Raw genomic sequence first — 12,760 nt, forward strand, 5'->3', positions numbered from 1 at the left:
TAGCATAACCTAAATTCTCTGTTTTGCTCCATCTCTGAAGAAAGTTAGCAGTCTTGAGACTTTTATACTGAAGTGGATTTTAAATTGTCCAAGGTCTCAAGCTGCTTTGCCTTTCTTTCTCTTGTTAAAAGAAAACAGATACAGATATGCATTCAAACAGAAAGCATGGAAGAGGCCTTGTATGTGCGAGTGTTTGTGTGTTAATGGTTCAGGTGTGAGGCTCTTCTGGGGAAGTGTGTACAGATGGTCATAGGAAAGAGAAGAACTTTCACATATCTAATAAATGAAATACCAGCATCGACACCAACCGGAGTCTGGTGGCCCCAAACATTATATATTGGAATTTTTTTGTTCTCTGTTATATCTGCTTGTCATTTAATCTGAAAGTGAAGTCTATTTCTTCTCCAGCCATTAAATATGTGTGCTTTTCTTTATATAGAGAGAACAAATAATTTGTTCAGTAATTATTTTCAAAAGGCAGAAAATGTGTGTATAGCATTGAGAATGGCATGGGATTGTCATAGAAACTCATCTGAACACTGTAAATAAAAATGGCTGGGGATTAGTCACAGTAACATGTGGGACTTCATGAAACTCAAGACACATTTCTTTGTTTTATAGTCTGTAAGAGAAGTGAGGCGAACTTGATAGAGTTCACGGGATGTTAGCAGTTCAGTTCCTCCAGGGAAAACCATGTTGTCTTTAGATGAATAAGCCACATGGATACAAATATCAGAATTCACCTGATGAGCTATAGCTGATATTTCTTTTAAGTGTCTTGTTTCCAAATAATGAAAGTTTAAAGGTTTGAAAATCTCTGTTTTTTCTACTAATCTTTAGACTCATCCCCTTCCTCTCTTTTCTTCCCCTATGTATTGTTTTCTTATAATCTTGAATAGCATTTTTACATATATGGCCTTATTCAGTTTTCTTTAGTCTCTCATGTTTTCATGTAATAAGAATAAAACTGAACATATCGATAGACAGCCTCACTTAATGCTATATATTTTATATTATACGTATAGAAGTTGGAATTATGAATCTGCAATATAACACCCTTTTTTCTTTCTTTTTTTTTTTTAAATCTATTGTTTAGAAGGACATTTTTATAGTCTCATTGTCTAAGTCCAACATCTGGAAAATGGGTTGCTTATCTTTAAATTTGGACTGAATCCCAAGTTGTAACCTGCTATCAGGGTGATGTTTCAATAAACTAATGCATTGCCCTTGGATCCTTGAACTTTTGGAGCTATGAGCTGAAGTCGGAGATAGGGCTTTAGGACTTATAGGAGCTAATGTAGTGGAATGGTTCATGCTTCTGACAAGCCCCCTTTCACAGTGCTGTACATTATCGAATGTTCTTGTTTGTAATCAAGATAATAGATACAATATTTAAATAAGGATAGAGTGTATTTAGACAAATGTGGGGTAATTAAAGTGAGTCAATTATTTTTCTGGATTGAGTTAACCAGTGAATACAATTAACCTTGAAACTGAAGAGAGCACATGCAAAGACATAAATGAAAATTTATGTCTGGAACATACAGGAGTCCCCTGTCTTTCTTTCTGTCTTCCATAAGTCTCTACCCACACTTTATGTGTATATGTGTGCATGTGTGTGTGTGTGTGTGTGTGTGTATCTTCTCTCTTCTCTTCTCTTCTCTTCTCTTCTCTTCTCTTCTCTTCTCTTCTCTTCTCTTCTCTTCTCTTCTCTTCTCTTCTCTTCTATTTGGAACGTCCTCATCCACCTTTAGTTGGCTAACATTACGTAAGCCTTCTTTTCACCCCTGCATTGGGCTCAGGGCTCCTTCCCTACGTTCCCATAGCATCCTGTTAGCACTATATTAGGGCACTTAACCATTAGCACTTCCTGCATCATAATAAAATGGCCAGTCTTCTAAATTGGGCTGTGATTTCTTTATGAGCAGAGACTTGATTGTATTTTTTGGGTACCCCTACATCCCTATGGGTCCATAGGGCCTGGCAGTTAGTATATGCTTAGTGTCTTTGTTGAGCTGGGGACTAAATGGGTTGAACAAAACAAAAAAATGTGAGAAGCTGATAATATGAGTTTTAAAACGAGGTAACATAATATAGTGGTTGGGCGTTCACTTCAGGGCTGAATTTAAGCCTATATATATATTTTTTTGGCAGATAATTTTCCTTCTCACCCTCTCATGTTAACTGATTTCGGTTTCTTTACCAAAACCTGGTTTCATGTTAACCTAAAGGGGTCATTGACATGCAAATAATTATAATTCTGAAAATAAAGGTTTGGTGGTGCTAGACTTCTTTATAGAATATTATCAGGCTCTTTGATTTTCCATCTAAGATCCTGGTCTTGACTTTTATCTGAACTGCTTACCTAGAAAAGATGACCTGGAAGTGACAAGAGTAATATAGCCATTGTTCCAGCTTATGTGAGGAAATCATCTTTATACAAACAGTCACTTCTCAGGTACCTGCTGTGTGCTAGGTACTCAGTGAGGAGGGGAGATAAAGGATTTTTAGTTTCATGTTCTTGAATTTTTAAAGAGCATAATCTTGATTTAAAATGGAACCCTCTCCTCAGGATGGACATACTTTTTGTTTTTGTTTTTGTTTTTGTTTTTGTTTTTGTTTTTGAATCACATACTTTCTTGCTCTTCAGGGAATGTGTCAATCATATCCTTATCTCTGGAGAATATTTGCAGGTTTGTATATCTATCCTCACTGAATAAGGTACATTGTGGCATGGTTACATATCCTGTCAGAGGAGGCCAAAGGCAGTAGTAGTAGAAAAGTTAAAAATCAGAATTAAGGAGTTGGACCCAATTATGTGTGGTGAACTAATAAGTTGCCTTCCTATCCAACGCTTTATTCTCATTAAAACTGTTAGGCCAATTTCATTAGCTCCAAAATGTACCAGCATATGTAAATCTTCTTTGTTTAATTGGAGACCTATTGATTGTAAGGTAACATAAGCCTCTCTAAGGGAAACAGAACCCAGCTGAAGATAAGAGTTTCTTCCCCCAACACATACAGCATTCATGGTTTTATTTCTCTAGGCATGTTCATTATCAAAACCGTTCCACTGCAGATTTTCCCATAAAGTGTTTCCGTCTAGCCCCGTTTTCGTATCTAAAAGCTCCTACTGGTTTCAGCAAAAGATAATGGAAGCATTTTGACAGAATATCTTTTCTTTCTTCTTTTTTTTTTCTGAAACCTTAAAAATACATAATGAAAAACAAAAACTTTTAAAATCATATGAAAATTAATTTGCTTTAAAAAGACCAAGAAAAGTCTTCTTTTGTGCTTTCATAGAATGCTAAAAGGGACGAAATTCTTGCCATCTTCTTTGCGAACAATCACCAAAAATATTCTGGTGGGGAATGAAAAATAAATGTAATTTTTTTCACTTATAGTCTAATTGGATCTCAAAGCTGCAGAGAGGATAATGTACCAGCTTGACTTTGCAAAGTGATATAAAGCATGGGATTTTCCCAGTGTGCTTCCCAGGATTTGGACATCTTATAACTGTTTAATAGAGAATTTTCTGTTTCTTATGTATCTTCTTGAAATTCCATTTTTATTTCTGAAGTGTAAGATTCAGGACAAGATCAATGTACGGCTAGTTGCTTATAAGATAATAAGAGTCTTAGGAAGGAGAGGTACCTGTTCAGATGTTGTAGATTTTCATACAAAACTCATAAATTATCTTTAAATGACCAAAAAAATACTAGTTAGTATTGAAGAGGTAAATGTTCTTTCTTAAAGTTATACTAAAATTATGTTTAATATTAAGAACTTGAATTAGGAAACACTTAATTTTTCTCTTCCTTAGAGTATTTTTGACTGCAAGAAGAGATATTTAATGGACTTATAGCATCTTGTAAAAAGTTACTTATTTTCTTTTTTATAATGTAGTTAATGCTATAGTAATGAATTCATGGCCTTTCTTATACTATTCATATTTTGTTCTGTGTGGCTGGTCAAACACCTCTCAAGCTATGAGGAGTGTATGTTTAGATGGCATATAGTGGAGAGATCTTGACTGGTACAGAGTAACTTTATATCAGCCCCTATAATGCTTATCAGTGAAATTCTAACTCATTTAATTATTACTTAATTCTCTAATTATATTTTTGATCTGAGAGAAGATCACTTTCATTCTGGGAAAGTATGGTTGGACAGATATCACTATTTTGATTTCTTAGTTCAGTACACCTGAGAAGGCATTTTGAAGTAGAATGCCTTTTTAAAGACTAGTATATCTATATACCTACAAAAATAGTTGTAAATTTCAGAATGGGCTTGGGATAAAATAAGGAACTCCTCAATTCAGATAAGTGCATCTTTGAGTACTGCATGCTGCTCATCTTCAGCCAGGTTTTTAAAAAATTTCTTTAGGAGATTATTTGTAGAAATTCAATTCTGTAACCAAATATTGAATATTATCTTTGGAAGGAAGGTTTGTACTCATCTATCAACCCCTCTCTGTCAAACTGCAAACATCCTACCTTATTGATGTCTTTCTATATATACATATATAAAATATGTGACATGTGATATATGATATGGGGTGTGTGTGTGTGTCTGTGTGTTTGTATTACTGCCCAGCTATTTATTTATAACAAACCTAGATCATGCTTTCTTAGCCCTCTCCCAGGACTAGAAGTTTCTTAGAAACTAAGCACAATCAGGACATAAAATGGAATGTTAAAAGATTGAGTTGTACATTTTAAGCCAAACAGAAATGTAGATTATCTGCTGCTGGATTTCTCTATACGGAATTAACTCCTGTGTGGCTGCATCCTTCCTGTTTGCATGGGGGGGCCGAGATTTGATTTAAAATACAGATTACATCAGTCAGGTAAAAATGAAGATTTTTTCCCCCTAATTTGGCTTTTATATATTTTCTTTTAAACCCTTTCAAACCTGTTCCTGACAGGTTTTAGGATATTATGAAAAATCCTTTTAATAAAAACATTACTGGTTTGATTTCTTTTTTATTTTTACTTCATTTTTTCAATGTGAGAATATATGTAAGTTAAATACATAATAATGAAGTGAAGCAGAGGAACCTATCACTCCACTCAAGAAAGAGAACATTACCAATATTTTTCATTTACTTCTCTGTTCCCTGAAAATATCACTCATTATCCTAAGTATTTATTACTCCCCTCCTATAAAAGAAATATTTTCAAGACATATGTGTTTATTAAATATATTCTTTGGTTTTTCTTAAGTTTTATGAAAATTATGTGTATACACACACACACATATACATATATGCTTCTGGAAATTGATTTGCACTCAGTATTATGTTTCTAATGTTGCTGCATGTACTGTAATTTATTCTTCTTTCTTTTATAATATGCCAGTGTGTGATGATCCATGGGATGTTTCTAGTTTCTTGCTACTAGCAAGTGTTATGAATGGTAACATGACTTTGGAGCATGTGTATAAAAGTTTATTTAGGGTATGTACCTAAGAGTGGAAGTGTTGAATCACAGAGTGTATAAATTTTACATTTTTAAAAAGGATAATGTTATTTTATTAAGTAGTTATATCTGTTTACATTCTTACTAGCAGTAGAGTATACGAAAGATTCTGTTGATAAACATCCTTCCAACACTTGCCATTGTCAGATTTTTACTTTCTGCCAGTCTGGTAGCTATAAAATGATATTTCATTGTGGTCTTAATTTGATTAATAAGGAAGTTAATCAATCATCTTTTGTGCATCTATGAGTCACATCTTTCCTTTTCTGTGAAATAAATGCTCATGTCTTTTACTCTTTTTTTTTCCATTTGTTGCTTATCTTTTTCTTGTTGGTTTGCTAAAAGTTCTTTATATATCTTGGGTTCTACTGTTTTGCATTGTATGTTTGCAAATATCTTTTCATAGTTTGTAGCTTATCTTTTCATTTTCCTTAAGGTATCTTTAATGAACAAAAATTCTTAATACAGTAAAGCCTATTAATCCTTTTACAGTTAGTGCTTTTGTGTCTTGTTAAAATATCTTTTATTCCAAGTTTAGAAATATGTTATTTTTTATACATCTTTAAATGTTCACCTCATATTTAAGGTTGTATTCCATTTGGAATTTATTTTTGTGTGTGGTATTAGGGAGGGATCCAATTTTAAATGAACCTATATGAATGAGTTTTCTTCCATCATTTATTGAATAGTTTCTCTAGTCCCCCAAATAATCTTCAGCGCCACCTCTGTCATTTATTGTTTTCCTGTTTCTGTATGTCTGTTTCTGGATTCTCTTCTCTGTTCCAATGATCAATTTGTCTATAATATACCGACACTATGTTTTAGTTACTAAGCCCTTATAGTTTTGATATCTGCTAAGGCAAATCCTTCATACCTTTTTTTTTAGGAGTGTCTTTAATTATTCTTGACCATTCACTATTCCATATATGTTTATTTATTTTAATGTTATTTTTATATCCATCAAGGTGGCCACAGAATTGTGGTTTCAAATAGGTTTTTGGTATTGAATTTCTTTTTTTTTTCTTTTTACCTTTTGACACCCCTCACCTGTTTCTCCCATCCTCCCACCCTCTGCCTCTGGCAGCCACCAATTTCTTCTCTTTATTCGTGAGCTTGTTTTTCTTTTTTTAAAATTCCACGCGTGAGGGAGATCATACAGTATTTGTCTTTCTCTGTCTGACTTCTATCACATAGTTAATGCCCTCAAGGTCCATCATGTTCTCAGAAATGGCAGGATTTCATTCTTTTTTTATGTGAATAGTATCTCTGTGTGTGTGTGTAACACAGTTTCTTTATCAATTCATTCACCTGTAAATTAGGTGGTTTGGTTGATTCCACATTTTGGCTATTATAAATAAAGCTGCAATGAACATGGGGTGAATATATCTTTTTGAGTAAGTGTTTTGGATTTCTTCAGATAAATACCCAGAAGTGGAATTGCTGGGTTGTATGGTAGTTCTATTTTTAATTTTTCGAGGAACCTCCATACTGTTTTCCATAGTTGCTGTTCCAATTTACATTTCCAGCAACAGTGAGTGCATAGGGGCTCCCTTTTTCCCACTTGCTTGCCAGCACTAGTTATTTCTTGTCATTTTAATAATAGCTTTTTAAACAGGTATGATATTATAGAATTATTGGCAAGTTCCATGAAAAATTCTGTATGGGTTTTGTTTAGAAATGTATCGAATGAATTGACATCTTTTAACTGTGAAATCTATGAACATGGTATGTCTCGCCATTTATTTAAAGATCTTATCTTTCAATGAATTGAATTATTTTTCACTCGGGTCTTGAACATTTTTTGTGAAGGTGCTTTTGTAAATTGTATTTTTAAAAGTATATTTTCCATTTTCTACCAATGTGTTCCTAACATAAAAATACTGTTAATTTTTGTATAATGATCTTACATCCAGCCTTCTTTACATCTTTTCAGCCAATAATTTGTCTATGAATTGTTTTTGTGTTTACTTTTTTGTGTTTACTGTGTAGATAATCATATCAAGTGCAAACAATAATGCTTTCATTTCTGCTATTTCAATCTTATGCTTTTATTTTTGTTGCACGTCTTATGAGATTGGCTAGTACCTCCAATTCAGTGTTGAATTAACCTGTGAATATGGGCATCCTTGACTTTTTCCCCTTGGATTTCTATTTACTTTTTATTCATGAATGAGACTGAGTTAATGATGCCTTACTATTTAAATATTACATTTGCCAATCACATTTCAATAAGAGGAAGGGCAAGACCTCACTTAGTTTTGTTATTTTTTTCTCAATTTTTTTTTACTAGGTTTGCTTTATGTTACAATAATTGAAACCTCAAATTCTCCTGACAAATTACTTCATGCCTAGTAAGATAGTATAAATTATTGGGTGAGTAGTATTTTAAAAAATGTAGTAGTCATCTAAAATTTCAAAATGAGAGGCTCATTTGTATATACTAATCATTTTAGATATTTCAGTCAAGAGAGGTGCCATATTTTATATGGATGTGAAATTCTTTGATACTGTGGTGTGTGGATCAGCCTCGTAAGTTTTGATTTGAACTATAGAATACTTAAGTATCATTTTTCACAATGTAAAATGTGCGGTTTAGATGGGTTTACTTTTTCCCTTTTTCCTCATGCAATTTTTGTTAAGACTTGAACAGATTACTACTAATCTTGTGAGCAGACTGCAGGAAGACAACTATTAAAAGTAGAAAGCTATTAAGCAGTCAGGGGTTTATTATGCTTTAGTGTTTTGTTTAAGTCTGTTCTTAATTGGTTGATTAATGTACACGAAGTCCTTTTCCCCCTCCATCTCTACAGATGGCAAATGGTAGGTCCCAACTGTCATTGTTCGCAAAAAAGGTTATGGTTCAAAGTCAGAGATTCAGAGATAGCACAATAATCAATCATAGGAACTTGTCTCAGAGTGCCCAGCCAGGCAAAAGTTAGGCAGAGTAGTAATGTTTTCTCAGAATCCCCTAGGAACACCTTTTTTGATGTGTTCTTGATTTTAGTGAGAAAATATCATTTAGTTAATGGAAATGTCTCTCTGAATTTAGTGTCGGACATTTATATATAAATATGAAAAACAATGGTAAATAAGTTTTCTGTTCATTAGTTATCAAATATTGCTTGAATTTAGGTATACAGTTTAAAAATTAGTGTAAAGAGAAAACATTCTTAATATACTGAGATTAACAGAATACTTTCAAAGGAATACCTTTTTACCATTTTCATGTTAAGATGATTTATAATGGTTAACTTCCTTTTTTTTAGGAGGAAGAATAGAATTATGTTCTGGTATTGATCCATAAAGAGGATTTGTATTTTATTCATACTATAAAAGTACCTTTAATGGATACATTGTGGTAATTGAATCTATACTGTGTATCACTATTAAAGTATCTTTTTAATTATTTTATGTTATATAATTCAGTAACTAAATTTAAGTCATGGGGAAGGAGATGACTGTATTATATCTTTAAGTATAATGTATATCCTTTAATATTCTTAAAGTAGATGGCAGTTAAGGACATTTTTAGTTAAATGCAAGAAGGAGAGAGAGAAAGAGAGAGGGAGGGAGGATAAGAAAGAATGGGAGAGAGAGAAGATTCCATTACATTCAGCACAGTATGAAACTAAGTCAAAGGAGTTTTGTTAATTAAATTCAATTGCCATCCATTAGACCAGTGGAATGAGATGATGACTCTGCCAGGACGCTGACACAGCACAGGTATGCAATTTGGCTAAATGGCCATTTCTAAACCACAGCACACATTTCTCTACTTGGTCACTTTTTTTTTTTTTTTTTTAAGTGAGAGTTTTTACTCTTAACAAGTCAGAGGAACCACTGCTCACTGAAGGGTGAAGGTATCATTTTTATGCAGTCTGTTGAGAAACGATTAGTTTGTTGGCTTGGAAATGTATAGTCTACATGGAGATGATTTGGGAGAAAATGGTTTTTTAAAAAAGTATGCTGTATCTATAGGTAAGCATCTTAAAATGTGTACATAAATGTGTCAATAAAGACAAATGTATACATTTTAAAACTTAGTTATCTTTTAATAAAAAAACTGTTTGAGTTATAATTATTCCTTGATTTTTTTTAAAGCATCTTTGAAGTTATAACCAGAATTTGTATATGTAATTGGAAGTTATAATAATTGTAGAAATTATAAAAATGAAATTTAGGTGGTAGATAAGTATATCTACATTTTGGCATAAATCACTACTTTTAGAGGCTTTATATGTCAGACTGATAAGTTTCTTACCATGGTGAAATGACAAGAATACCACTCAGGCATTGGCTGACACATAATTTTGACAGCCAGCAAGATTGCAGTGTTGCTGAGTGCACAGATTTCTACTTCCTGCCAAGATTAAAATTGGCAAAAACCAAAAAGGATATTAGGGATTGTCACTTTAAGAAGAAATAACATGTTAATGTTCTGCACTTGCTTAGGAAATATAAGGGTGATCTCTTGAACTGTAGTCTGTTGAAATGTACAGATTTGCAATCAGAAGAGTTTGGTTAATGTGAGCATCTGAAATTAAAGAAAGTAAGTCGAGGTTCTCTGACATTTGTGATAATAAGGCTTATTATAGCTTCATTTAATAGGACATTATTACTTTTCTTTTGTATAAGAAGAATTCTTTATAAAAGCAATAAAATAGGTTTCCCAACAGCCCCTGAAGAACAAAGGCCTACTTTAAGTTTGTGAATTTGAAGACAGAAGGCCTTACTTCCTGAATTTTCTTATTTTTTCCTGTGCGAGCAGATGGTTTTTCTTTTTAGAAGTTGCCAAAGATTTCTTATTATAATAACTCATTTATTGAGAACCTACTATGTGCTGAATTTTGTATCAGGCACTCGAATCTTAATTTTTTTTTCTTAATTAGGAATTTTTTTTAAATTTATGCATAAAAATGAAGAAAAAAATTATATCCTATGTTGTGAAAGAGTCAGACTCTGAAATCTGCTTATACTTGGCTATTTACAGTAAGTACTTTTGAAACAGCTGTAGACGTTCAAATGAAAGTAGCAATGTGGAGTGGGAAATGTGGGAGCATTCATTTGTGAAGACTTTGCATTTCTCCAGCTTTATAGCCAACAGAAAAGGAGATTGTTGTGCATTCTATTAAATACTGCCAGTATGATTAATTTAAAGGGTTACATTTTATTGAACCCTGGTGTAGATGTTCTTTGTCAACCCACATTCACAGCTAGTTAGAGTGTGTGTAGCATTTATCAAAACTTTCTGGAGCCCCTCTCACCTCATTAGCATCTGAATCTCTATTCAGCAGTTAATGTCCGTTACTGCTAGAGTGCTCAATTCTTGTTTTCAATAAGCCAGTTGTAAAATGTCAGACTGTCACTTACAATATAAAAAACCAAAAATGATGGTATTTGTAAAAATGTTATCACCTCATAAAAACAAATTGTAAAGACATGAAAGTGATCTTGCTATGCTGGGCTTTCAGAAGGGAGTTAGTATAGCTACTTTAAATACCAGTTGTGTAGATTCCCACACTTTTCTACCAATGGAGAGGTTTACACAAGCATAATTTAAGTTACAATTACACTAATTAACATCTCATTTGCATAAATTGTTGAAGTCAAAACAACAAAGAATTGTCCAAGAAGTTTAATCCTATTTGTCCAAAATAGAAAGATATTTATTAAAAAAAAAAAAAAAACACAACAAAACCCATGGTCTAAAAATTGGCAGCTTGAATGTGTCTTTAGTATTTGAGCTGTGCCATTTGAAAAATAAATTTTTTCTATTTATATTTCTCTATTATTTTTAGAATCTGACATTTTTAGCATGCTTTTAAAATTATAAAAGCAGTTAAGTTCAGTTTCTAAATTGGTGATAACAAGAGATTAAAATTAAGGTACAGAATCATTTATATGTAGTAGGGTAGAGTAACATGACTCCAGATGTATGATGAAGTGTGTGTGTGTGTGAACTTGTCAATTTTACAGTATCCTTCTAGTTCGTCTATGGTCGCTTAAAGTTTTTAGGTCTTGGCCGGTCTCTTACAGATTGTCCAGGTATTTTCAATGTGTTATAGTTGCATTTTTGTTGTTGTAGATTAAGGATATGTTAAACATAGTTTTTATCCAGGTCTTACACATGTGTGAGAGTTCACATCTCTATTTTTTTAAATGGCCACCCAAATGTAGTTAGCTTCCCAGGGGGTGATTTAGTACAGTAACTATATTCTGCTCTAAGCCCCATTTAAAATTAGGGATGTGTTTGCATACAGTGGATTAATGAAGTTTTGATACTAACCCACAAAACTGCTATACTCTCCTTTGTGGGTCCAACATTCATTTTATATGCTATTAATGTTACCATTGAATTTGTCATAATTATATTGTGCATATATGGAAATAACATCCCTCTAGCAGAGTTTAAAATTTTTAGAGTTAATTTTTTTATTTTTTAGTAATTTTAGGTTGAGGAATTAAAATGAGCCTGCTTAGTTATTGTACCTATGTTTTATTAGCCTTAAAAATGTAACAAGATCAGGAATATGATTAGAGTGAAAGTTTTACTTTAAAATTATGTCTCAAAAGCATTTTACTTGTTTATAATATATAGTTTATCCTAATTTAGTCGTTATAGTCTTGCTTTAAATATATTCTTCAATTTGATCTTATAATGTGAAGTTTACAAATTGCTGTCTTCACAATAATTAGTTTACAAATAAATATGTGTTGAGTGTCAACAACACGTGAGCCATTGTGCGAGGTTTGGTGGAGGATGTGATCTTATATATATATATATACAGTGTAGTCTTTGCTTGTATGAAATGCACATTCTTCTTGGGGATATATAAATAAATACTAAATGAGAACATTTTGGTAGAAATTTAGAAGAGAAATGATGAAGAATTGAGATGGTCTAGAGACCTTTTGGGTAAAACTAAATTTGAGTGTGGATCGAAGACTTGTTTGGACATCAGTGTGGAGGGGGCGAGGATACAGATTAGTAGAAAGAAGACCTGGAGAGCAAGGCAAAGGACATGAGTGAAAGTGCAGAAGCAGGACTATGCAGGACTTGTTCCAGGTCAGGTAAGTTGACAAGTTTAGTTTTAATGAGGATGTATGTAGGATAGGGCATTGAGTGCCAGTTTAAAGATTTAGGCAGTGGAAAGCCGTGTGGGTTTTCGAATAGGGATGTGACATATTTTAGGAAGTGGTTTGGCAGGATTGACCATGAGGCTCACATGCAGGGAGCCTTCAAAAAGAGCACAGAGTAGAGTTAGGGACAGTGAGTG

The 12,760-nt window shown here is 32.9% G+C and overlaps 1 protein-coding gene across 11 annotated transcripts in view; it reads left to right on the forward strand.

The window, feature by feature from the left end:
• The window catches only part of NFIA (nuclear factor I A), a 352,559-nt gene that overhangs the window by 23,195 nt on the left and 316,604 nt on the right, over positions 1 to 12,760 (forward strand). The gene's annotated exons all lie outside the window — the stretch shown is intronic.

This window comes from Rousettus aegyptiacus, unplaced genomic scaffold, assembly GCF_014176215.1.
Source record: "Rousettus aegyptiacus isolate mRouAeg1 unplaced genomic scaffold, mRouAeg1.p scaffold_m13_p_1, whole genome shotgun sequence".
Lineage (NCBI taxonomy): Eukaryota > Metazoa > Chordata > Mammalia > Chiroptera > Pteropodidae > Rousettus > Rousettus aegyptiacus.